The 25,659-nt window shown below is 40.8% G+C and overlaps 1 long non-coding RNA gene across 2 annotated transcripts; it reads right to left on the bottom strand.

The window, feature by feature from the left end:
• Positions 1-292: 292 nt before the first annotated feature.
• LOC139791800 (uncharacterized) lies at positions 293-18,749 on the bottom strand. Of its 2 annotated transcripts, none has more exons than XR_011724022.1 (4): positions 18,691-18,749; positions 18,025-18,229; positions 17,027-17,095; positions 293-504 (listed from the first exon to the last, which is right to left on the bottom strand). It is a non-coding gene; the product is annotated as an uncharacterized lncRNA (long non-coding RNA). The 2 variants fall into 2 exon arrangements; XR_011724021.1 differs by lacking the exon at positions 293-504 and adding an exon at positions 8,220-8,350.
• Positions 18,750-25,659: the final 6,910 nt, after the last annotated feature.

The raw sequence follows: 25,659 nt of genomic DNA, 5'->3' as shown, positions 1-25,659 counted from the left end.
AGTGATTACAGACAGGAGTGATTTCTGGAGCACAGAGGCAGGGCAAATAGCCCAATAGCTCTTTAAAAGCCAGGCTGGGTGTGTGTGCATGTGGAGGCCGGGGTGTCTGCACACCAGGTGTCGATATGAAACTTGCCATGCTAACAAGAGCCTTGCAACAGGCTGTTACCATGATTTTTTCCACCTGGTGCTTGCTGCAGCAACATGTCTGCCTCACCATGTGAGTTATCTGAGAAGCTGTCAAAAGCCAGGGAAGATATGGGAAGTTTTGAAAAACCTGGCTGGGCCTGCCTTCTCAATGGTAACACTTCATGACACTTTTATTTTCGGTCCCAAACTTCAGTTGCTTCATTTTCTTTCCACCGAGGGAGTCAAGCTCACAACAAAAGCTCTGCGGCCCTTCAACAGGCTCCAGCTGTGTGCTCTGTGGGGTGTCCTGGTGCTCTTTCCTCAGGGATCTTCCCCAGCTTCCAGGCTCCTGCCCACAAGTACAGAACCACCCCACTGTTTGTGAAGAAAAAGAAAAGTGTAAAATGTAAATATCTCTGTAAGTATTTGGAAGATGAGAAAAAGCAGATCTCCTTAATCCATTTGTGAAAGCTTCAGGTGTGTATCTGAATCACTCTGTACCCACCACTTTTGCTGATCTGTGACCTTTGGTAGTCCCCCAAAACAGGAAAACCTGAAATGCAAGTACTAGGTAAGGAATTAACATGAAGGGGACAATCCTGAAGCCACAAAGGCAGTGAAGGAAAGCTGGGAAAATCAGGAGCTGCGTTTCAGCACCTTCTGCACTTGCAGAAGAATTTGCCTGTCTGAAATCCTAGCTGCACATCAAAACTGAACCAACAAGTATGTGTAAGAAAAGGTTATTCCCCCTACTGTACCAGTCCACTTTCTTTATTTCCACTGACCATCAGAGCTGTACCATGTTACTATTTTGTGTGTGTGTGTGTCAGAGACTGTTCCTAATGATGTAGACACTGTGTTGCTCTTCTTTTTTAATGGACAGGATTTTAATTATTTTTTTTCTATCAGAGGGTTCCTCTTCTAAAATAAAATTTCCTTATTCTTAACACAGGCTGGAAGGTATCATGGGAAGGAGAAAGCACATTAATATTTCTTTTTCCCTGCATTATCCAAGTCTGCCTTATTTGCCATATGCTGGATTCTGATTGAACTACTTGCTGGTTTCAATGATTCTTAGCAAAAGGATTTTGGAAGCTCCTGAAATGTTGCTGTTTTTTTTTTTTTTCTGCCTAGCAGCACTGTCAGCTGTCAGTAAGAGACCTCCTCACGGACACACTTCTGAGCAGCCAGGCTTGACCAGAGATACGTGAGCACACAGTGACCTCTGAAGTTCAGGTCAGATCCTTTAACATCCCATGTCTCCGAGCACCCACAGACAGGAACAAGGGACTGTTCATCTCCTGCCCCTCTCACCATCCCACCCAGCTCACACTGCAGGACACAAGGACATGATGGGAAGATGAGGGTACCCTACTCCGTTTGGCAAATGTCTTTAAGCTGTTCTGCAATAACTTGATGACAGGGGCAGGGGTCTCATACCCAGATTGATACAGAAGGCTCTGGGACTCCAGAAATTTAGGACTCTTTTGTGGACTTGAGAACCTACATTCAGTTCACTAGTTTCATCTCCAGCTTCTACAGAAGAAACCAGAAATCCAGGGGGATCCCAGGTCTTTTGCTGGAGTTATGGTGTGGAGAGCTTTGGCTCAGGAGAGCTGTGAGGGAATGCAACAGAGACAAAGAGAGAGAAAGAGGGAAGAAAAACTAGGTTTTGTTATAGTTTAGACTAAACCCTTTTTTTGTTTGTTTGTTTGTTTTGGTTTGGCCTTTTAATTAAATTTCTCATGAATCAGAAACCTGGTTTTTGCAGCACAGCTTTGCACAACAAATTCAGCCGATGCTATCGTATAACAAACAACTTAAATTATGTTAATACTTGAGGAAACAAAATGCTTTCAGCTAAAGATACTCTCAAAATGATCATTTATATTTAATTATGTTCTCCAAATGATCATTTATATTTAATGATATAGCATTCCTGAAAGACACCAAAACAATTTCATTCAATTTGTGTTATTTTTGAAAATATTTTTACAACAGCAATGTCAAACCCAAATGAAGAACAAGGGAGAAAGTAAGGAGTGAAAACCACTCCTGCTCCAAAGAGTTTAAAAAATAATTGAGGACTGAGGAAAGAGGAGTAGCTGAAATACCTGATGAAAGAGTTGGAGGATATTAAAAAGTTAATGGCAATAGTAATATGGGACTGTATAGACAAGGTGGGAGTAAAGTTGTAAGAGATGTGTTCCTCCTGTGTCTCCAGTGCTATGTTGGTTTTGGGGTGTCCCCAGGCAGATCAGTCCCATCTCAGAGCCTGTGTTTCTGGGGATGGGCACCTTGCTCTGAGCTCAATATAGAGGTGATTTAGGGACTTGTTAAAGGGCATGTTTCTTACTGAGACCTCCATCCTGAGGTGAATGATTCACTTCAGAATGGCCACCACTGTGGTTACTTATGGTGTGGTTACAGAAGGACATTCCATTTACCTCTGAGTCTCAGAAGTTGAGTGAAACCCAGCAAACTTGAACAATAATCAGGGGTTGACCTTACAGAGAGGCAGCAGAGGAAAATATTCAGAGACACTGCAATAATGAATGGACAGCCATTAATTTAAAACAAACCACATTGTTTCTTTTACTTAGCCTAGGTAATGAAATAATTAAAAGAGCCCACAAGCTTTCAAAACAGCAACATGAGGTGGATTTCCATAGCTCCAAGATCAAAGCAAAAGGATTTGTCAGTTATCCTCAGACACCATCAGACAAGGAAAGTCTCTGCCAGCCTAGCAGAACCGATTGGGTCCCTCACCCCACCTCCTCCCCTCCCAGCATACTCAGGCACATTCATGCTCACACACAGAGTTTGTATTTACATTGTCTTCCTCTCTTGCTCCATCATCTAACCCATCAGACAGAGCAAACTCCACAGCACCCCTTTTTCAGGGAGCTGGAATCAGCACTCCACCTTCCTTATTTGATAAATGCAGAAAGAAGTGATGGAGAATTTGCTGGCAATCTCAGCACCCCATTCTTCCACAGTTCATTGAGGCATTTCTGGAATTTCTGTTTCTGGAAGAACCTATGGCTTGTGCTGCAATGTTTGTATCTTCAGCTAGAATTTATGTCTGATGGGCAATATTCCACCAGGTCATGAAAAGCGATGATGTGGAAAAATTCAGAGCCTGCTCTCTTGCCGTCAAGGTCTTTTGGGAATCTGAAACATGCAAAAAATGGATGTAAAAAAATTACCTAATTATTTTCAATTTTGACAGGCAGGCTCCTCGACACTTCTGATTTCCCATGTACAAAGGACTCTAAGCCACAGCTCTCAAAATGTTTCTTGCTTTCAAGTTTCAAGTAGAAAAACCAAAAACACTGGTTTTGGACTACTGTGGCAACTGATGATTTACACTGGGCATGGTTCTTCCCATGGCTGCTCTTAGTTTTAGTCTTGCATAGCCACTTTGATTTTCTTCTTCTCACCTTCCACCTTCTTCTCTTCAGATTAACTTCCTTTGGGATATTTTCTGCTCTGTTATTTTCTCTCCAAAGTCCCTTCCCATTTATCTGCCCATATTCTGTAAACAAACCTATGGCACATGGCTCCATTCAGTTAGCGGGGCGGGAAGTTTATATGTTTCGGTTTCCTCAAAATGGAGTCACAAGATGGTGTGATTCAGTCACTATTTCATAATTAAAATTTGCCATAAAAAATGAAGCCTGAGTGATATCACCTTCAAGGGACAACAAGAGAGAGTTCCTCACTCCCTGGGAATCTGATGGGAGTAGACAGTATCAGAAAAAAAGAAGGGAATACCTGTCAGTTTTTCAGCTATCATGACATTATATGTTGACCTCAGAAGACTAGAAAAAAACCCCCAAAAGACTATAGATTTTAATCCCAGAAGATTAATGCATGTCTTCACCATCATTTTACAGAACAATCCATACTGAAGCCCTTAGGTCCAAGCCACATTAATTCTTCCTACTGTAGGCAAAACCACACTGCAGATTCTGAGTCAGTGTGAGCTTGAGCCCCACTGGGCCAGAACCCAGCATGGTTAAAGTGCCTGTAGAAAAAGGGGAACCAAAATAACACCTTGTCAAGTGCTCAGTAGGAATCCTTCTAGGGTATCACCTGGTAAATGCAGTCAAAGCTAAACCAGGCAACCAAAAAAGAAGCTCATTTGTAGTCAAAAAAAGTCACCACAAAGGTGGAACTTACAAAGACAAGAAGAAATGAAAGATACATGATTTATTTCACATGGGCATTGAGGAGAGTATGAAGAGGGCCAGTTTTCAAACTCAGAAGTGAAAGCAAATATTTATCTGGAATGCAGAATACAAAGTGAGGATGGGGAAGTATGGTTGTCCAGAAACAGTCCATATTGATGCTGCTTTTAGTTGATTATGACAGTTTGGTATGAAAACTTTAAAAGACTATATAATAAATATTGAGATAACTGTATTATACCCTGACTGGTAGCCAGCTTAGGCAGAGAGAATCTGTAACACTTAATTTTTTATTGAAAGTACCTGTTAGTCTGCTCAGTGTTCTAGTTCCCTGATGACTTAAATTGGAGAATAATGTGTTCATTTGCAACCGATTACTGAAATACTGCTACACTTGGTTTTTACCCTGGGAAATACAGAATACTGAATGGGAACCACAGACCAGTGGAAAGGAAGTTTGCTGTGCATGTTGCAGCAAGAAGGGATGCTGGTTTGTTTCCTTGGTTATTTTTGCAGGGTTTTGTTTTTTTTTTTTTTTTTTCTTCTTTAAGAGAGGTCTGTGTGAAAAGAGACTCACATGCATTCTCTGGGAAGGTGCTGCAAATTCCCAGAATGAATTTACAGTTGCTGTAGCAAATAGAACATCTGCCACACTTGGATCCATTAAACCAGTTCCTTCAAAACCAGTGCTGCCAGATGAATGCATTTTATGATTACAAAGCGGAAGAGCAAACTCTTTTACGTGGCCACTAATTGTCAGTGGTTTTCTTATGTTTCCCAGACATTCTCAAAGATAGTGGGAAACAGTTTCTTCACATATGGATGTCTTTGAGCTTTTCATTCACAGGTTTTTTTCACTGTGGGAAGAATAATCATGATCTCAGAAAGCTTCACAAACTGGAACTTTGCAAAGACTAATCAAGGACATTTTATAAACTATTTCTAGGTTTGATACTATCTTCAGTAATTTTACAAGATTTCAGGGTTTTTTTTTTGAGGCCATTTAGCAAGCATATCACCATAGATAAGGCTTTGAAATAAAATATTGTTTCAAATATTAGAATGGTATATTTTTCTTTAAAAATGTCACAATGAAATATCTACATCATTAAAAAAAGATTTATTTTTTCCATTATAAAACATCACAGACATTTCAATGTATTGTTTTAATGAATTGGCATGTTTTGATAAAGAATACTTAGCTTCAGAATTCCCAGTCATCCTTAAACTAAATTTATCATATTGCACCACTGCCACAAGAACAGTTCAAGATACACAGTAGTCAGCATCCTTTGCTCTCAAGGTGCCTTGTAAGGACAATTCATTTTTTCTCCTTCTTGATTTTGCAAATCTTTTTATAATGTTTTTGCCATTTCTGTGGCAGAAGAGATCTCTGGGGACTTCCCAGAACCATGCAGATGGCTTTAAGGTAAAGGCAGAAAAAGCAAACAACAAGCACTGAATTCGATTTGCTTGTATCTTCAAATAGCTTGTTTTAAAGGACATTTTGCTTTTGCATCACAGATGCAAGGGCTGTGAATATATGCAAAGAGGTCAAACAAGGTCATAAGCACATCTTCTGCTACACCTCCAACATCCCCATGAGGAATAGAAGTGATGACATTCCTGCTCCCTTCCTCTGCCATTTTCCAGTGCGTTCTCCCACAGCCTTATACTCTTCCCAGGTCAGTAGCCTATGGTTTTTCTTTCTCCTACCTGCAAAACCATGTTCAAAGCCTGAAGTCAGCAAAAGGTCAGTTTATTTTTATCTATGTTTACATTAAATACAACCTGCCCAAACACAACCCCCTCTTAGTGAGGCTAACAAAACAAAACACATTCAGTGCTTGTGGGCCAAGTCATTTTGAAGGTATGAAAAGCCAAAAAAACTTAGGAAAGCATTCCAGAAGTGAAGGGTGGAATGGTTTGAAACACTGTATATTCAGCTCTTATTGATCAGGTGTTCAGGGGAAAAAAAATCCACTATAGTGTTAGGTAAAGCAAAAAAATCTTCATAAGATAGGACTTACTTGGGGTGATTGTTTGAGGCATAGAGATGAACCTGGGTATCCTGCCTGGAATCCACCTTCAAGTACAACTATGGAGCAGCTACTGCTGTTTCATAAAACTGTAAGTTTTGGCATCAAAATCTGTCTGAGGAAAGGGACTAAATGGAGTAACTAAGAAAACATGTGTTTTTATTTTCAAAGAACAGCTGAGATTGGGTCAGCTGGTTGTGATAAAGGAGGCTTCAGTGTTTCTGAACTGTGATATATAGGGAAGGATTATGAGGTCCTCCAAAAGTCAATGGAAAAGCAATTCCAAAAGAACTTAGCAATTCTAAGTTTCTTTGGTATTTGTTGTAATAATATTTGTTACTAAAAATTTATTTGGAACAAAATGTAAACGTTATCTATCATGCTTCCTTTGGTATTCAGGATTGTAAAATTAATGTGCTGGGTTTTTGTTTTGTTTTGTTTTGGGTTTTTTTGCACTGCAAACTGCAATGCTTTTGAGCAGTAAGAACACCATGAAACAGAAGGATTAAGAGGTCACTAGGGGCACATCAAGTTTTGTGCCATCACAGTTATATCTCCAGGCTATCATGACTATATTAATAAATTATAACATAGAAGGGTGGTCAGAGTGAGCTCAGAAGGGACCAAGATCACTCTTACCAGACTGTTCAGCCCAGAGATACCCCTTTAAATTCTATATTTTGTGTTCTCTCTTTCCAGTTTTCATATTTAGTTCCCCCTCTCTTTTGCTTCTTTTCCTTCCAGTATTGTCTTCTTTTACACATTAAATCCTGAACTATAAGCCACTTTCTGGAGGAGTAGCCTAGAAATCAGAGATGTGTACTGGGATGTGAAATGAATGCACTGAAGGTACCTCCACTTAAAAATGTCTGGAATTTTTGCTCTGGTGCAACTTTCCAAAAACACTGTCTGGTTGTGCTTTCTAGTCCATAGGGTAAACGCCCATTGCCACTGACATAAGAATCTGCAGCTTGATTTCATGCCACATCTTCCAAGAATAACTTTTTTTTTTTTTTTTTTTTTAAGCAAAGAAGAGGGAAACCCTTTTCAGAGGCAACCTTTTTCTGTGCCTCTGACTCTGCTTTTCAACAGCTCTGAGGTGGAATCCACCCCTGCTCCATTAAGTAAACGAGTAGACTGAAAGTGTTTCTCTGCAATACAGGACATTTCTTTCCTATCTCTTAGGAATCTAGTTTCTGGTGTTTTAAAAAGCCAGTGCATAAAGAGGGCAGCTTTGGGTATTTTTTCAGGAGTCATCTTTAGACACTGCCATGGATCTCAGTAGGTCTCTGCTTCCCAGGACTCCTGTCTTTCCGTATCCTTTTGGTACATGTGCTCCTGAGCATGAAGGTTTCAGTGGGTGCCCACCAAGGTGCAGAGGGCACCCCAAAGACTCTGATTGGAAAGACCTGTCTCTGAAAAAAGCCCAAGAAAACCCCAAAGTAAATAAAAAAGAACAAACAGCCTCACACACCCGTGTTACTTTCAGAGACAAAGTCTTTCCCTGTTTAATTTTAATGCTCTTAAGATGCAAAATGGTTTAATTTTGTGTTATATCACCCCGGTAAAAAACTTTTTTCTTTAACTTTTGCTATGATGCTGGGCCTCAGCACAGAGTTTATAAGAGCTGTCTTCCAGTGCCACCTGTTTTGTTGTGAACAATTTATGATTTATTTCTACTGAGATGGAAATGCCTCATATGTTTCTTATCCATCACAATCTATCTTTTGTCTACAGAATCATCATGAAGGTCATACTAAAGCACAAAGACAGTCTTAAAGCAGGTCAAGAGGATGAGCAACTAAGCTGTAGTGATGAAGTTTTTTTGACAGTGAGATTCTGACTGGCCTTTAAAAAACAGCCCTGTGTGTGAAATTATGGGAACCTCGTCCTGCACAAAGCATCCTCCATCTCCAGGGTTTGACCAGTGAAAGACTTAGAAGTCAAATGTGCTCTGTGCATCATATCCAATGGATGGGAACCAAATATCTGAAAGTACCAGAGAAAATGTAAAGTGAAGATGAATTTTTAAACCTCATGCAAACACAATTGAACCCCCTGAAAATGTAATTATATACTATTATAATAACGTGCTCTACTGTGACATTAGAAATGAGAGTCTATTCATGCAGTAGCATTAATTTTAACACTTCAGAAAAGTAAAAGAAAAGAGAGATAAAAGTTTAGAAGTTATCTTTGTTGCTTTATCAGTGAAACCCAGGTGAAGAACTCACTGTTTGTGGTAGCTAAATATTTGGATTTTACATGAGCTACAGGAAATGAAACAAGTCACCTGAAAAGATTAACTATCCATTTTCTGGGGCTGATGAGTTGACAGCTCCACAGTGTTTCCCAGATCAGGTTTGAAGCAGCACAATAGTTACCTTATTGAGGAGGAAGTACCACCAGCTAATGAGAGAAAATTGAAAAGTTTCTGTAGTGTGTCACAAAGGAGGATTCTGTTAGACATTCCTCTTAATACAAACAAATGCACCTGCAACGTGCCTGGGAATTTAAGCAGAATTCCCCCTCCTCCTTGATTTTCTTAACAGAAACTGGAAAGGGCTGAAAAGGTGCATTTACAGGAATCAGAAAATAAGGATTATTTGTTACTTAGTAATAGTTAAGTTTCTAAAAGAAACAATATGAGTAAGAGTATGAGAAAGTAAAATGTGACTTAAAGCAGTTACTTAAAATGCTATCTTAAAAAAATCATGTTTTTTAGAAATAAAAAACTTGAGAACAAACATCTTGCAATTTCAGTATTGTCCAGGCATGTAAATTGATCTACAGCTCTTTGTTTTGAGCCACCCTTTAGGCTGTGGTGTGGCATGGAGTATGAATCAGCTTAAAACATTAAGACTTTAGTTGCTCTAGAGGTAAAATAAAGTTTTCTAGAAATGCCATTCTGAATTCCCAAAAAGCTGATGGCCATTCTGCAAGAATGATTGTTTGAAAAGTCTAAGATTATAATGTTAGATTTAAAGACTTATTTCAGTCTCTAAGCATTTATTTTTCATCAGATTAGGAAAACCATTAATTTCCCAGATCATGGCTGTTTTATTTGTAACTTGTGCAAATATATTTTCCTTGCTTAGGATGCTGACTCTGGAGCTGATGGTCATCCAGCAACCTCAGAGGTCGGGCAGGGATCTATTGCACAAGCATGGAGTTTCATGGAACCAGATGTATGTTCCTGAGGCTTTTTTCTTCCTGAATTGTCAACAGAGAAACAGCAAGAACCCAAAAAAACCCATGCTTGTTTTTATGTATTTATAGCTCTGAATCTGGAAGACAAAATCTCGAGTGCTCATCTTAAAAGAAGAAACCAGCAAGACTAAGAAAGTTGAAGTCTTCTTCCCTCCAGAAAATTTCTGCTAGCAGCTAATTTTCAACCCAGTATGGAGTTTGTGAGTTTGGAGGAAGTTTGCCTAAATCTGGATAAATATTGATGGTGCTACTATCTTGCCAAATGCTTTGCATTTTGCAAATAGCTTCTCATTTTGGGTCCCATCCAGCTGCGAATAGCAGGTGAGCAGGTTTTCAGTGTCACACAGACTTTCTGCAGCAAGGAGAGCTTCATAGCAGGAATTGGAGTGTGAATGAAAGCTGCATCTTCCAACAGACAACCTCACTGCTGAACTTTGTCTGCACCAATGCAATCAGAAGGCAATAATAGAAGATCTCAGTGATGTACCACTGATATTTCAAGGGTTGATGTACCACTGATAGCTTGAGGGTTGAGCAGCTAATTCCTTTGGCCAGCATTTACTGTTCGTAGTGTAGGAAATGTGTCATGTATAGAGCTTTGAAACAAACAGTACTTTCAAGTGTGTGAGTGAAGGGCCTTCCCCAGACCCTTTGCAGTCTTAGGGAAGATGCTTCTCTGAAAAGTGCCAGCACCCACCACCCAGCAACGACTTGCCATGGTGTGCAAAAGACACTCCAAATGAGAAAAGTATGAACACAGCATCTTCAGGCACAGCAATACAGCTGCACTCAGAGCTCTGAAATGATTCCTCTGTTAGCCATCCACATTCTCTGACATCCACCTCCCATAGCAGGTGGGAAATACAGTGAACGTTGGTGTGATATCCTCAGTGCAAGGCTACAGTGCAATGATAGATGGCCATTTTAATGATTTATCCCTGAATGTGTTTCTGAGACATGTGTGACATGTCACAGCAAATTACTTTAGTGTGAAGGAGGCTTCAAAACACAGTTCCTTAAATGTCATGGCACTGGTCCAATTTCACTTCATTAAGTTACTGTAGTGTAAAACAGAAGTAAAGCTGTTCTTCTGAGGACTATAATTGCTCCACAGTTTAGCAGTGACCTTCCAGCTACAGTGCAGTGACTCTCAAAAAGACACTTCACAATTATCCATGCTCAATTTTCATGTGCAATGCACCATTTCTTTTTTGTTTTTTTTTCTAGTTCACCATTGCTAAACATGAACATAGATTATTAGAACTGAGGAGGTGTACACACACTTGCTCAAAGAAATGTAAATATTAAAACCAAATATTGTCATTTCAAGATCAAGTTATCCTGTAGTACATAATAACATGTTTTTTTAACAGAGCAGAAAATATTTTAAATAGCAGTAAATGACACAACATATTAAAAATGCAGTTTTTGAATGCAAGTGCTAATAGACTCACAGCTAAAGTTAAGGTCTGCTAGATGTGTTTACTATAGAAATCTGAATATATTTTTCTTCAGCCTCTGGCTCTAATGTCAAATTCAGCTGCCAAAATCCAGGACAGTATTTCACAAGGGCCTCAAAGTGCCCTGCAGATTCGCATGCTTCCTTTCTATTGCCAGAGTACATTCAAAATTTACAGTCAGAAATGTCATTTTTATGCAGTGCAGCATCAATTCAGTAAAACATGTACGTGCATGTTTAAACCTGAGTGGACTAATTGGGGTTTAACGCACAAAAATTAGACTAACTATTGCTAGCAAACATGGCCACTGGAGCATCTACCATAGCTAATTACCATACTTTTCTATTTTTCAGATTATGGTGCATGTATTTTCTGTGAACACTCTTGGGTAGCTCATGAATGGTGTCCTATGGTTTCAGAGGGGAATAATAATGGTAGAGGGATCTAGCCCATCAGCAGGCACCAAGATTTTCTGTGCTTAATGAAGCAGCCTTCCTGATTTTAGAGCTTTCACCTATTTCGATTGTAATGCACCCAAAAGCTCAAGGGCTGAAAGAGATGAAAACATTTGGAAGCTGCCTCTGAAAATTTGGCTCCAAACCTATCTGCTTGTGATTTCTCCACCAGGGAAGCCGGAGAACATTTAGGCTCAGTACTTTAGGGCAGAACCGCTGTGGTGATAAATCAGATACTGATCTGAGGGTATGAGGTAAGGCCAATTACAACAGCAATGGAGCTGCCTCCCACTGGTGGCTTTAGGTCAACATTTTGGGCTAATCACCTTAGCTGGGTAAGCACTCGTAAATCAAGGGCTGCTTGGAAATTGTCTGTTTTTCTCTTTGCGTGGCTGAGATGCTCAGGGCAGCCTGGCTGCTCTTCAGCAGAGCCTCCCACTGCAGGCTGGAAAGTGCTGTGGGGAGGATGGGAACCAGGGACTCCTTAAGGGAAATAGCACAAGTTAGCAGCTGTAACAATACATTTAAAAGGAGACCAGGAAAACGGTATTGCTTCTCATGTAACTGCACCTGGACTCCAGAGCCAGGGCTCCTCCTTCACCCTTCCCATGCAGGGCAGTGAAAAGTCTCCCAGCAGCCAGAGAAAAGAAGTGGGGCAAAAGCTCAGCCTCCAGGAAACCCCTTCACACCCTTCTGCTGTGATGGCTCTTCACAGGCAGGTTTGTGCAGTGCTGTCAGGTTTCAACAGACCTCTTGATCTCTTTTCCACTTCCCAGTACAATGACAGCCGTGGTGGTAACCTTGAAACTGTGAGGGGAAGAGGGGATCCCAGCTGGGGCTGGTCCCTGAAGCCCTGCAGAGATGCACGGCACAGTCGGTAGAAATGACCTGAAGCAAGAGCATTTCACTCCTCCCTCTATTAACATCCATGGTGCTTGGCACCCACCATATCAGCTCTTGTAAGAGGAACAAGAAATAGGAAACATTTGTAGTTATTTATACAAGGATTTGGTTCAAATGTATGTGAAACACAGTCCACTATAGAGAGGTTATACATAGGCAGAGGATATGGGAAGCAGTATTACATGGTGAACATATTTTAATTGTAGGGTAACCCTGTTTGAAGCACTGCATGACAGGCTGCTGAAGTACAGAGGAGTTTTCAGGGAGTAAGCATTTGCAGCTTGGTTAAGGGAAATGGTGGATCTCTAAAATGAGCCATCCTGAAGAGACTGAGAGAGGGACAGTCATTCACTATTTTTAACTGTGCAGGAACTGAGACGAAAGTGAAATTACCAAGAACCACATTCAAAACACACACAAGAGAGTTCTTCCTAACATACGACATAATTCAACCCAAGGGTTTGTTGCCATAGGATACTGCAGAGGCCAAAAGTATAAATGAGTTCAGAAAAGGATTAGTCAAATTTATGGAAGATAGGTCCATTGGTAGCTATTAAAACAACAGTCCAGATGCAATGTCTGGCATTAGGGAGTCCCTAAACTGTTGACTGCCAGGATCTGGGGGATTACAGGAGGGGAAGGAATGCTCCATACATGCTGTATTTCTTTTCTTTTCTAAAGCATCTGCCACTGGCCACTGCTTAAGACAGGATATTGGGCTAAACAGATGTGTGTTCACAGCTCACAGCAGTTCCCATGTTTCTCCCAGAACCAGGAACCAGTGTTGCCTCATTTCAAGCTTCTATTTGCTTTCAAGTAAGCTCTTAAGCCACACTCAGTTCACAAGTGTCTGACTACCTGCCAGTCAAGCATTAAGCAACATCATTAACATCTGTCACTAACATTTGGACTTTCTTTGGTGAAACGTTTTGGAATGCTTTCAGACTTTTTTTTGTTAACCCCACGGTTTTTTTTTTTCTCCTCTAGATATCAGCTGTCCCTTCGTCTCTAGCAGAAACCTGTTTCTACTGTGTGTTCATATTCTGAAAACTGCAGCTTTCTCACTCAACGTCATCTATTGTCAGAGCTGCATTGATTTTCAGTTATGACATTATAAAAATGGATCCAAACTTCAGGTGCTCCAAATTCACTTTAAAGTGGAAATGCAAAGGAACTTTTGACCTGATAGGGAGACTTCCCAAGAGTGTCCTCTTTTGATCCATGAAGCAGAACTGTGCTGGATGATGGCCAAAAAGGCTTATGTGCATGGGAGGGGGACACATGGCTGGGGACATGCTGTCAAGCTAGGCTGCAGCTGGGATTTGTGTGACTTCTGGCTGTGCTTTACATGTGTGGGACATGGCAGCAGCACCAGAGGCAGCAGGAAGCAGCATCTGAGCCTTACATCGGGTGCATGAGAGGCAATGGCTCTGCATGTAGGCTGATTGTAGCTTCTGTCAAAGTCATGTAAAGACATTTTATAGTAAGTGAGAATAATTGCTTGTGATTCAGCTCCAAACCCTACTTATCCACTGTGCTCCTTGAGTTTCAGTCCATGAAAATCTGGCTTAGATCTGCCACATTACTGTAGGTGTTTTAAAGTGTATCCCACAGACAGATCTGCTAAAGTGATCAGTACAGAAGTCTGCAGTTATACACAGATGAAGGCATCAAGATCTGTTCTACCTCTGGTCAATGCCTCAAACCCAGATCTCATTAGTTCAGAGAGAACAAGTGCTGATTTTCAGAGAAGAGATTCTTGGTTTTGATCTTTTCAGAAGTACACAGGTGGCAAATAATCTCAGACTTTCTCAAAAGCATTAAATATGGTTAATCCTGTCCTGGCAAACCAGCTCTACTTTTAACAGCAATAGGACATAGAAGGCACATAACAATATTCTAATGTGTTAGAATTTTACCTAGTTAGCAGAGAAATGCAACAAAAAATCTACATCATAGGTGAGGGGAAGCTCTGCCTCTCTAAAGATGCCATCCATTCACCTCAGCACTAAAGCCATGGTGAACGTCATTTAGCAAACCCTGCAAATGAAAAGGAATGTGCTACTGAAAGACTCCACCATGCAGGTGCAGCATGTGAAGCTCATTTTGCAGTCATTACAGGTGGAAAATGAAGTGAGGGACTTCTGTGTGAAGCCTTCAGCCGTGGAAGAAAATCTGCCTGGAAATTCAATAGTCCTTGAGTTTGAGAGCAATAGTGATTGTAAAAGAAATGGAGATGAGGACTATCTGTTTCAAGGCTCACTAAGTCAGGCAAAATGTGTGCTAAAGCCAGCTCCTGCTCTAGAGTTAAGTATCTACCCGATGCTCAGCAATTTCTCCCTGGTATTCCTCTATATGAGCAAGGCCAGTGTTGCCCAGCTGTAGGCTTTGAAAATGCTGCCCAACCTCTAACAGAAACTCACCATATTCAAAACACCACTGTGAGATATTCATAGTTCAATGTACATCAGTAAAAATGTTGTAACATTAAAAATTTGGAGAGCAGAATGATGCAATCATTCTGGGGAGGCCAATTCATCACACGGTCCTGGGCACCTTACAATGGACAGACTGCCCCTCAGGAGTTTATGGCTTCTCTCCACTGATGTGGAGAGCCTGTGGTGAGGTTAGAAATCTAACATATGGATTACTACAGCTGGGGAAACAGATGTAATCCTAAAAGCTTAACCCCATTCCCAGTGATGTTAACTGGAGTTACTCTGTTGCTCTTAGTAAAATCCAAATTGGGCATGTGCCTGTTATTTAGTTTATCTCCTACTAAATCCACCATTGTTTCTTTTCTCCCTCAAGAAATGAAACCAAGTTAATATAACAATAATACCCATTGTTCACAGAGCACTAACAGCGTGCCCTGCTTGGCTACCATACAGATGACAAAATGAGGTTAAGCCTAGCATTTTTCCAAGAAGTTGTGCTGGCAGCACTTATGCTGTTCATATAAAGATAAATAAATAATTTAAATGCACCCAGTGGTAAGATGAAAAACTAGTTGTGTCTGCCAAGCAAAAGAAAGATGAAATTTGTGTAGGAAAATAAGTTAGGGATATTTAAGAGAGCATTACAACAAACAGAAAATACATAAATTAAAAAATAACTAAAAACATATGATAGCAGGAATACATTAGGATGTATGTGACCACTGGGGTGTTTAATTATAATTTATTATGCACTGATACGCATAAATTCTAGGTCTTCATCACTTGCTGTTGTACAAGGTTTACAGTAATTGCATCTATTCATATTCAGCAAACTACAGAGGACAGAGACAGAAGCTTTGAATCTATATTCAAACTGCAGACATTTCTTCTGGTTTCCCCTGTTAGCACTCTTCTATTTCTGCAGAAGGAGCAGTCACACAGCAGTAGCTCTGACACTCTCACTGAATGACTTGTGATGACCCACAAATACCTTTCAAGACTCTCATGGATATCTACAGAGGGACACATAACTCTCAAATGGAGTGTAATGCAGCTGCTGTTAGATGAATATTTTTTCTTTCAAAGAACTGTGTTAGTCCTGGAGTACTCCAGTTAGAGGCAAAGGCTGTCCAGGAAGGGAAGGTAGGAGACTTGGGGTACACCTACAAACATATAGGGCATTCAAATTCTAATTCTGATCAGAGGTGTGCTTTCAAAGCAAATCTCCTATTCATCCCCATTTAGTGCTTTTTGGCCTGCCTGATGCAGTCCATCTGTCCCTGGATATTTAGTCTGTGGAATCAGATTAGCACTAGTCTAGAGTAAATCACCCTAAAAGGTGTACATAGCAGCTTCATCACCGACTGTTTATCTCTGGGGAGCTGGTCCCATTGCTCTGCACAGATTGTGAACGTAAATATAGCCTTTCTACACTGAAAACTGGGCAAGAAAAATGGGGTTCCCCTCTATTTCTGTTTAGCCTCAGGCAAATGAGACATAATCTCTGTCCTAAGTTATAAAACCCATGGATAAACATGTACCTGTTCCAGGAAGAAATTATGGACAAGTAAATGTGGCTTGATCTTATCAAAACAAAATTAGGTGTGTTGCAAACAAGCCAATACACAACTATTGCAATCTAGAGCTTTTCCAAGTGCTACCTCTCCATTTTATTTTTAACTTACGATGGTGTGCCATCTTCCACCTTCAGTTACTAAAAAATACACCTGTGCTTCAGACACAGACTGCTGCAATGACACTGACAGGTGCCCACCATCTAATATAGTGACTATATCAGCATCTCCCCTTTATGAACATCTGGAAAAGGGCAACATCTACAAGAGTTTGCAAGCAGATAGGGGCAGTGATGCTACCTCTCACCCATGAAACACAGTGAGCTGATATTCCCTAGGCATTACAGCTTGGAGTATTGTATGGTTCTTTGAACACAGGCAGATTTAGGCTGGACTCACATGCTTCGAAACCCATGGAAATGGGCAGACCCCCAGGCAATGAAGGCTTTTCTCTTCATTTAGAGTGGGCATGGTATACATGCTCTAATCACTGCCAGCCACATCCTGCCATGCTTTAATTTTCTCTGGCAGAAGACAAGCACCACATGGGTGTGCTCAGCACAGCAATGCAGCCTCCTTGCCCACTGGAGATGTGCCCCGTGCTGCCACGGCAGAGCACACCCACCTCTGCAACGTGGCACAGCTGCAGCTCCAGCACTTTGGCTCCCTCAAAGGCATGTCTGATATCTTCCTTCTGCAAAACAAACAGTAACCCTTGAACCTTTTCTGGAAGGTATTAAAAGAGAAGATAAATGGGAGCTGATGGCAATAATTTAGCTGGTCTTGTGAATTTCTTTATTATACTACAAGTCAAGGCATACCCCAGGGTGGAAGACCTGCACGTGTGCATGGTAAAGTTTCTGGGAAATAACTGGAGGAGCTACTGACACAAAACTAACATATTTGACTCAACCCTGACTGCAATAAATAGTCCCTTTTTGCTGGTGCTCTGCCATGGTTTGGAGGATCAGACCATATTTCTCAGCTCTGGCAACAACAACGAATAATGGTTGCACTTCTGCAAGGAGCAGGCTGTTATGTTTCTGCAGCTTGGAAATTCTTGTATTTGTTTTGACAACAAGTGCAGAAACAAACTAAGAGAGGTTTTGATTCACAGGTCAATTATTTTCACTAAACAAGAACACTAAACTTCTTATGTCAGTGTCTTATCAAACGGGTTTCTGTCATTGCAGGTATGTGCTAGAGGAAAAAAAAAAATGTGTTCAGACAAATCTGCATTGAAAGGTTAAAAAGATAGAAGTGATCTTAGGAGAGGTATTCTTCCCCACTGCTACAGAGGTTGGCATGAAGTAAAGCAGTTGCTCCCTTTGAAGTGCTGCCAGCATAAATAGCTCAGAGTAAGAATTTTGGTTTTCATAACAAATATGAAATGTAAGAGAACCATGCATCAGTGAATATACCGTATTCAGTGGGACTAGACAAGTAAGGCAGAGTTTAGCTTCAGTATAAATAAAATATCTTCCAAACCACTTTGTTTTGTAAAAGGTGTCGATTATGTAAAACAATTCCATGATAATAACAATAGAATTCAAAGGCAGATGTGTGTCTTTCAAACCTATCCAGTCTTTAGACTTCCTCATATTTAGAAGGTAAAGATCTCACCTGCAAAAACAATTGTGGAGCACAGGAGCCCATCTTCTCTTCGCAACCATCTGCACAGATCATTCTCCTATTTGCTGTCATATATCCCTAGTTTCTACTATGTGCCTTTGAAACACTTCTCTTTTTTTTTTTTACTTGGAGAATGAAGAGACCTAAAGAAGGCAACTGTTTGACTTTTCCAGCTTAACAAAGCTTCCCAAGCCACCTAGAAGCTACCAAAAACTACCATGAGAGAACTGATAGAAATTCACAAACAGAAAAGTAAGAATGTCCTGAATTCTGGGCATTCTGTGTTGAAATTTACTGGGGAGAAATTTACTTTGTTTTTTAATCTTGTCGCTCAACAGAGTGGTGCTATATAGGTTCTGGGTGTAAATTTGTCCTACACAGCTTAATCTCTTCAAATTGCAGACATTTTGTCTCAATTTGCTCAGGCTTTTTCCTGATGTTAATAGAAAATTATGTGTATCTCCAAAGGAAGATTCACTTTATGCATCCCTTAGACACATTTCTTAAGATGAATTACATCCAGAGGCTGTATATCTGCATTCACTGACTGCCGGAGGGAGCCAGGATTATCTAACCAGAGAACAAATTAGTAGGCAACTAACTTTTTACCAGCTTAAGGAACTGATCTCAGTGACCTGAACATCCCAATATACTCACACTATGCCCTGTAATCTTCCTTTATCCCCACCTCTCCTCTCAACCAAGCCTGGTGACAGGCTGTAGGAGACAGGTGTAGGAGACCTGGATGCAATGTGGGGAACTGTACATGCCTCTGACAGAGCTCAGCAGAACCTCCTGGTGTATGTGAGCATGGCTCAACAGGACAGTTTTACTTGCATTTCCTTCAGTGCACATCTCCTAGACATCAAGATAATTTAGCAAAAACATCCCATACCCAAAGATTACAGACCAAACTAAATAAAGCCCTTGTGTGGGTGTGCAAAGCCCATAACACTGCAGAAGTAAGAGATTTTCAGTGCATTTCTCTGTATGGGTGTTGTATAAATCTGTGAGGCCCAGAGTTGCAGCAGAGGGCATATATATATAGAACAAAGCTTCAGCAAGCCCACATAAGAAATTGCACTGAATATCACATCCCCACAAGCTGTATCTGGAGAGAGATGGATATGTGGATGCATTGCCTTGCAGGCAAAGAGAGAGCATGGTGAGGCCCAAGGAAAGAGTTGTGGACAATACACCACACACACCTGAGCCCAAGTTCTGCACCAGCTGTGCAACCTCTGCTTGCAGTCATGGCTTTGAATCGAGCTCCCCACAGTACCCAAAGGGAAGCAACCTGTTCCTGTTGCTGTCTGGGGAGTATGTCCATGTGCTCATAACTGCAGTGCAACACCCCCATAATGTCCCTTTACTCTCTAAGTTCTCTAAAAAAACCCACTCTTTTCTTTTTTCTGGTTGAGTTTTTGCCTCATGTCTGGAAAATCATCCATTGGGGCCAGTATCACTAGACTGGTTGTGAAAAAACATCAGTAACACAGAGTGCATAGGAGAGCAACACAGGAGACTGTTTAAAGGGTAGACTACAATTCTTATTATTTATACATGTAAACTGAACACATCACAGTCCCCTACTCATTGACTTGCTTGACTTTCCTGACCTATATGCTTGTACAACTGCAGCCCAACAGGTGAGTGAAATGCTTGCAGATTCAGGGCCATCTAGTTACAGCAGGCAACTATGTCTATTAAAAGGCTGTACTGGAACTGAAAAAGAAAGTCTGCTGCCAAACTTAAATAGCAGAGTGGAAAAAGAAAAAAGAAAAACAAAACCAAACCGTGAAAACCCCAAAACACCTCTTGAAAATAGAAGGAACAAGTTTCTACATGTCCTTGTTTTCCTAGGAGTGCACCATTTGTGAATTCATATTTCATGATGACCACTCTGTTGACAGCTCCTTTGGAAAGGTAAACAGATCATCCTGCTCCAGAACAGGGAAAAAAAATCTGTCTTTACATTTACTCACTCTTGTTTGTAAAATTTTCAGCTGCTTACTCAGTCCTGAAGTATTTGAAGAGCCAGATGAAAAGGAGATTGATGGAACACATTTACACTACACAAGGTTCCTGCTCTGTATTTTAATCGCTGCTTTGAAGGGCATATCAGAGGAGGTCAGCAGAAGTGAAATGACTTGGGTGGTCTCTCCCAACTGAACCTCTAGCATACAATCCTTATCTCCACTGAAGTGGGGCAAGATAGATTTACAAGGCAGTCAGGATCTGAATGAGCTGAAGCCTGGAGATCCTGACTGTTTCAAAATGCTCCCTGTGCCTCAGCATTAAAGTTTAACAGCAGGGCCTGTGGTGTGCTTTGCGTTCTCCTGGGAGAAAACAAATGGAGAGATGATGTGCTGCTCAAACGATGTCAGATCCACTGAAAGAGTTAAGGACCAACAGAAAGGGGCTAGGGATACAGATGGTGTAAATCAGAAGAGTTCCTCTTGTCTCAGAGCTACACACTACTGAAGCCTTTCCCTAATGCAACTCCTTCTAGAATGTACTTATTTTGGATGTAATTTCTGAAAGTAAGGTGGACAACAAAGCTCAAGCAACTCCCACCCAAAATGTCTTATTTATAGAAGAAACAATAACTTACAAAACCAAAAGAGTGACCTTTAATGAAGTTTAGCAGACCTGCTTAGCATTTGGATCTCGGCAGGACAACCTAGCTCATAGACAACTTTCCTGAGCCTGTTTCTCTGTGGGCTGCTCTCTCTGCACACTCACAGAGTTGAATTGCTCCCACATTGCTGTGCTGTTATTGTGGTACCAGGGCAAAAATATTTGGCAGGCAATTCAAAGTAAATGCTTCAGATGGAATGACGGCAGCCAAGGAGTAAAATGCCAAGACTAAGGAAAGTGCATGCTCTGCTATGCAGGGAAGCTGTCCTGGAAGAAACACTAATAAGAAGTTTAGTCAAATTTTAATATAATTGCTAGAAACTTTTACTGGAAATAAAAAAGGAAAGTAGTCAACTCTTGATATGCAGTATTAAAAGGGTTGTTCAGAATATTAGAATATGTAAATAAGAATAAAAATTCTCCACCTGAATGAAACAGGGGTTTTAGTTCATCAATACTAGATATAATACCCATTCCACCGGGGAATTCTACTCTTATAGTATAAATTCCTGCCACAAATATTGAAGTGAGGCTCCAAGTATAGAAAAAACCATATATTTTATGTTATTATAGTGGCACATTTGCTTCACAAACGCTTGGGCAACTTCAGCTTTTCCATTAGAAGTTGCTGTTTTCAGGGAGTTTTTATAACTTGGACATCAGAATTGGCTCCCAGCTATGTCTTGGTAAGTAAAAACTCAGGCTGAGACCCACAGTTAATACCAAAGTATAAAAAAGTATTAGTTTGGACACCTTTAGTTATAGAAGAGCAAGAAAATAAAACTTTTCTGGTCTCGTACCATTTAAAAATACCTTTGGTTTAAAAAGACGATTTGTGAAGTGATCAGTCCAATTGCTCTGATCCTCTTCAGGGTACTAAAAAGCAAATGGTTGAGACACTAGACATGAAAATGACTTTGCCATATGCAATGACTACTTTTCATAAAAATTATTAATCTGATCTTTTAATCTGCTTTACACATACCTTCAGTGGAACTGTTCACCTGCTTATGCCAGCAAGAGTGAGTCTGACTTGAGGTGCTGCCTGAAACGTACTCTCTGCACCTCCAGGAGGCTGTGAAGTGGTTGGAGCCTCTCCAGTGGGCACTCCACAGCCTCTCATGCAAACGTGTGCACTTTCCATGGATTCCAGAGTGTGCTCTGGGGAACTGGCTGCTTGCATGCCTGCCACGGGGGATAACAATTCTATCTCCATGTTCTAAATGCAAGGTTTGGCTTTTGTTTTGTTCCTGCATTTAAGTGGAAAAAACACTGTCACAGCCACAGCAAGCGGTCTCAGCCACCTGACTGCCATTTGTCACAATCTTTTTCTTCTAGGTCATCTAGCACTTTACCCCTCCATTTATTTTCTTCTGCCTTTAACACTTGTTTACTGATCCCATATCTCTGCCCACGTATTCCCTCACAGAAATATGGACATGTGCACCACATTACATATGCACAGTAAATCCAATGGTTCTGGGAAGCAGCAAATGCTTCCTTTATGGTCTGCAGATACTCAGTAAGTTCAACACCTCTGGACAAGTCCAACTGGATATACATGTGCAAATCTATATTGCAGAGTATGTGCTGTAGATCTTTTTGGAAGCACTGCAAATAGTATGCAAGTGCTGTGTCATTGATACATGCATGTACCTTAAGCCCATCCAGCTGTTTCTGGAAACTTCACAGCCCTAATGAATGTTTCACAGCCTTGTGGTACAATTTCTCTGTGAGTGCTCATCTGATGGGTCTGAGGTTTCTAGGTATGCAGAAATAGCTATATGCTGTTTGTAACAAATGGAGAAACCTGAAAAACACAGAAAATTCTCAAAATCTGTCTGCACACCATAGCAGAGTGGAAAAGAAGTATTTGAGACCCAGCATACAGTGCAGCTCTCAATCTGAAAAGTTCTGCATACCTCCAGACTTTTTTTTTTTTTTTTTTTTTTATTCTTCCAGATGCTGCTAATACTTCTGCCATGCCTTCCTCCTCAAACCTTTGCTTTTATCTGCAGCAGGGCCCCAAGTTGGCCAGGACTTGGAGGCAGAATTGCCCCACAGTTTCTGTAAACTGAGTGCACCAAGAGATACTGAAAGGGTTCCAATTTCCAAAGCAAGAATTCATTCGAATATAAACTCACAAACTAGAACAAGGAATCCCTTTAAATTGAGTTAGCTCAGACTACTGCAGTAGACTGCATGAAATGGTCTGAATACAAAGTCTCCTCCTTTCCCATCACACCCTTTCCTATGCTCCTGCTCTCTATTCCTGTGTGCTTCTTATCCCTATCCCACACACCAGTACAGTGGTGGGTGGAATCAAGACAGCTTCAGGATCCCATTCAGTTCTGCCACTCTGGAATTAGCCTCAGATGAACAGCAATATTTAGGAAGCTGACAAGTATCATTGCATAGGTCAAAACCACAGGTCAAGGCAAATGGAAGTTCATAGCACAGAAAAAACCAAACTCTTGCAGCCAAGTGTGAACAGAATCATTTAGTTTGTTTATCCTGCTCATTCTAGTTTCATGCTGTGGCTTCCCTGAAACATCAAAAGTTATGAGAGCAAAACAAGCAGCAATGTCATCCACCCTGAGCCACACAGCACCTGGGAGGACAGACAGGACACTGTGATGTGTTCTAGCTGGTAAGCATGACCAGACCAGAAAAAGAAAATAAATATTCCTGGCACTTATTATAACCACTGGGGTTAGGATACACCTCACTTGTTTATAGCCATTGGAAAACTGGATGAATGATGTGGACTGGGCTAGTTCATGATTCTTCTACATCTACAGGGGTGATGGTCATATGCATTGATGACAGAGAGGGATTCTTAAGGTGGATACCTTCTGACTGCAATTTTGTGAGCTGGCTCCTACCCCAATCAAATCCATGTGTGTTGCTCACAACCATTCTCTCTCCACTGTGCTCTTTGTAACAGAAAAAAGCTCACACTTTCTAGGATTCAGCTGACAGGTAGCAGGTAAATAAACCAACAAGAAGAGCATAAGGTGAGGAAAAGAGCAGCAGACAAGTGTGTTTGCTTAAAGGATTTTTTTTAAAGGACTGCTGTAATTTCAACATGGACACAAAAGTCCTGAGGATGAAATAGGTACAGGATTTAGTGGCTGGGCTACAAGCTTCGAGAAAATACCAACTCCTGTAAATACAGATTTCTAATACAAACAGAATTATTTTAATGTCTTCAGCTCCATCATTTCAGCCTTAGACTCACTCAAACAGGAGAGAAGAAGGAAGTGGCCATTTGAGTGATACTGAAATCAAGTCAGGCCAGTCAAGTCACTTGTTCCCAACACCTTACTCTGTAAATGTAATCTGTGCTGGCAAATTATTACATAAGATCTTAACTATGCAATTGGTCATATTGAGTCCTCCAGATAGATCAGAGGTAGAACCCTCACTTCTTCGTTATGCTTTACTTATGTTTCTTCGTCAGTAAATGCATGCATTTGAAAACCCCAGGACTTGTTTCAATTCTAGAGAGAAATGTCTGACCTTCCTTTATGTTCCAAAATGTGTTGTACTACTCAGTCTTCTGCTCTCCAGTTATCCTGAAGAGTTGTCTTTTCCTGTCATGAGAGAGCTAGGTGATGCACTGCAGCCAAAGGGAGACAAAAAAAATGGATCTAGAGAATGTTGAAATACAGCCACAGAATTGGGCAAGTGATATGTTTTCCAGTATGGAAAAGACTCACTTCAAGGGTGATAGCCGAGATGTCTCAATACCACTTATCCTGTCAGCCAGAAAGTATGTTAAACCTATTGGGCAGATGATAAAAAGTCAGTTTTATGGGTGCTTATTAAAATAGTTCATGTGGTAAACCTCGTACCATCTAAAGTATTGGCTTTTACTTCAATAAAATAACTACTCACTTTAGGTTAATCTCATCTGATAGGCTTGAAAATCCTTGTAGCTTTTCTGTATGCAACACCAATGCAAATCTTTTTCTAGGCCTACAAAGGTGGAATGAACACAGTGGATGAACAGGAAAACCATTGGGCTACAAGATAAGAGGCAAAACTTTTAAAAAACAAAACATGCATTTAAATTATTTTGAAGGCAAAGGATCTGTTGTCCTGTGGAGAAGCCCAGGTGGCAGAAGATCCAGGTGCTTTTCCTAGGGATGATTTAGTGTGTGTACCTGGAGGAATGTTCTTACCTAAGCAAAGCTCTGGAGGAGTGATCTGCTGCACAAATAGTTTGCAGTTACCTGCAACTCAATGCTAACCTATGTGGCTCAGAGGGATCTCCTGCCACATTTTAATTGTGAGCTATTCATGGCCCTCATCAGAAAAAAAAAAATCTACATTATTACTGGCCCAAAGCTGTGGGTCCTCCTTACTGCCAAATGTGCCATTTTCTGCTGCCTGTCTATCTGTCTTATTCTCCTTACTCTGAAGAATGTGCCAACAGTTTAGGAGCAGCTTGTCAGTCTGGGGAAAGGATCCCAGGGGCTATAAGCACCACCAGCTTATAGAAGTTCTGTTCTGGGATCAGGCCAGTGCTTGAGTCACTGTCCTTGTTTGTCCTCCTTACTTAAAACCACACTCAAAATTTCCATCTCTTTTCACAGAGAAGTGGCCAGCTTTTTGGAAAAGGATGGGCAAAGGATGGTTCAAGCTGCTGGTAAACCTTTTCTTCTTCAAGTCCCTAAAGAGATCTCTGGAGATGGTATAACTTTATAAATTCAGAGGAAAAGAGGACTAGGAAGAGAGCCAAGAGAATGAATTAGTCCTACTTCAGAGGATGGTTTGCTAACATGTATGATCTGTCAGAGGGCTGCCAGCAGTGACTTATGTTAACACAAAGCATTTTGTTAAAAAGCTTTGTTAAAAAGGACCCAAATAAGAGCAGTGCCAAGCACCTGAAATCACATTTGATATCAAAGGGAGACGGAGATACTCACAACTACCACAGTCTGGCCCAACCAAATCTGTCCTTCTGAAACAGAGGGCTTC

The sequence above is a fragment of the Heliangelus exortis genome, chromosome 1, assembly GCF_036169615.1.
Source record: "Heliangelus exortis chromosome 1, bHelExo1.hap1, whole genome shotgun sequence".
NCBI classification, from domain to species: domain Eukaryota; kingdom Metazoa; phylum Chordata; class Aves; order Apodiformes; family Trochilidae; genus Heliangelus; species Heliangelus exortis.
This window is presented reverse-complemented; position numbering and strand designations above follow the sequence as displayed.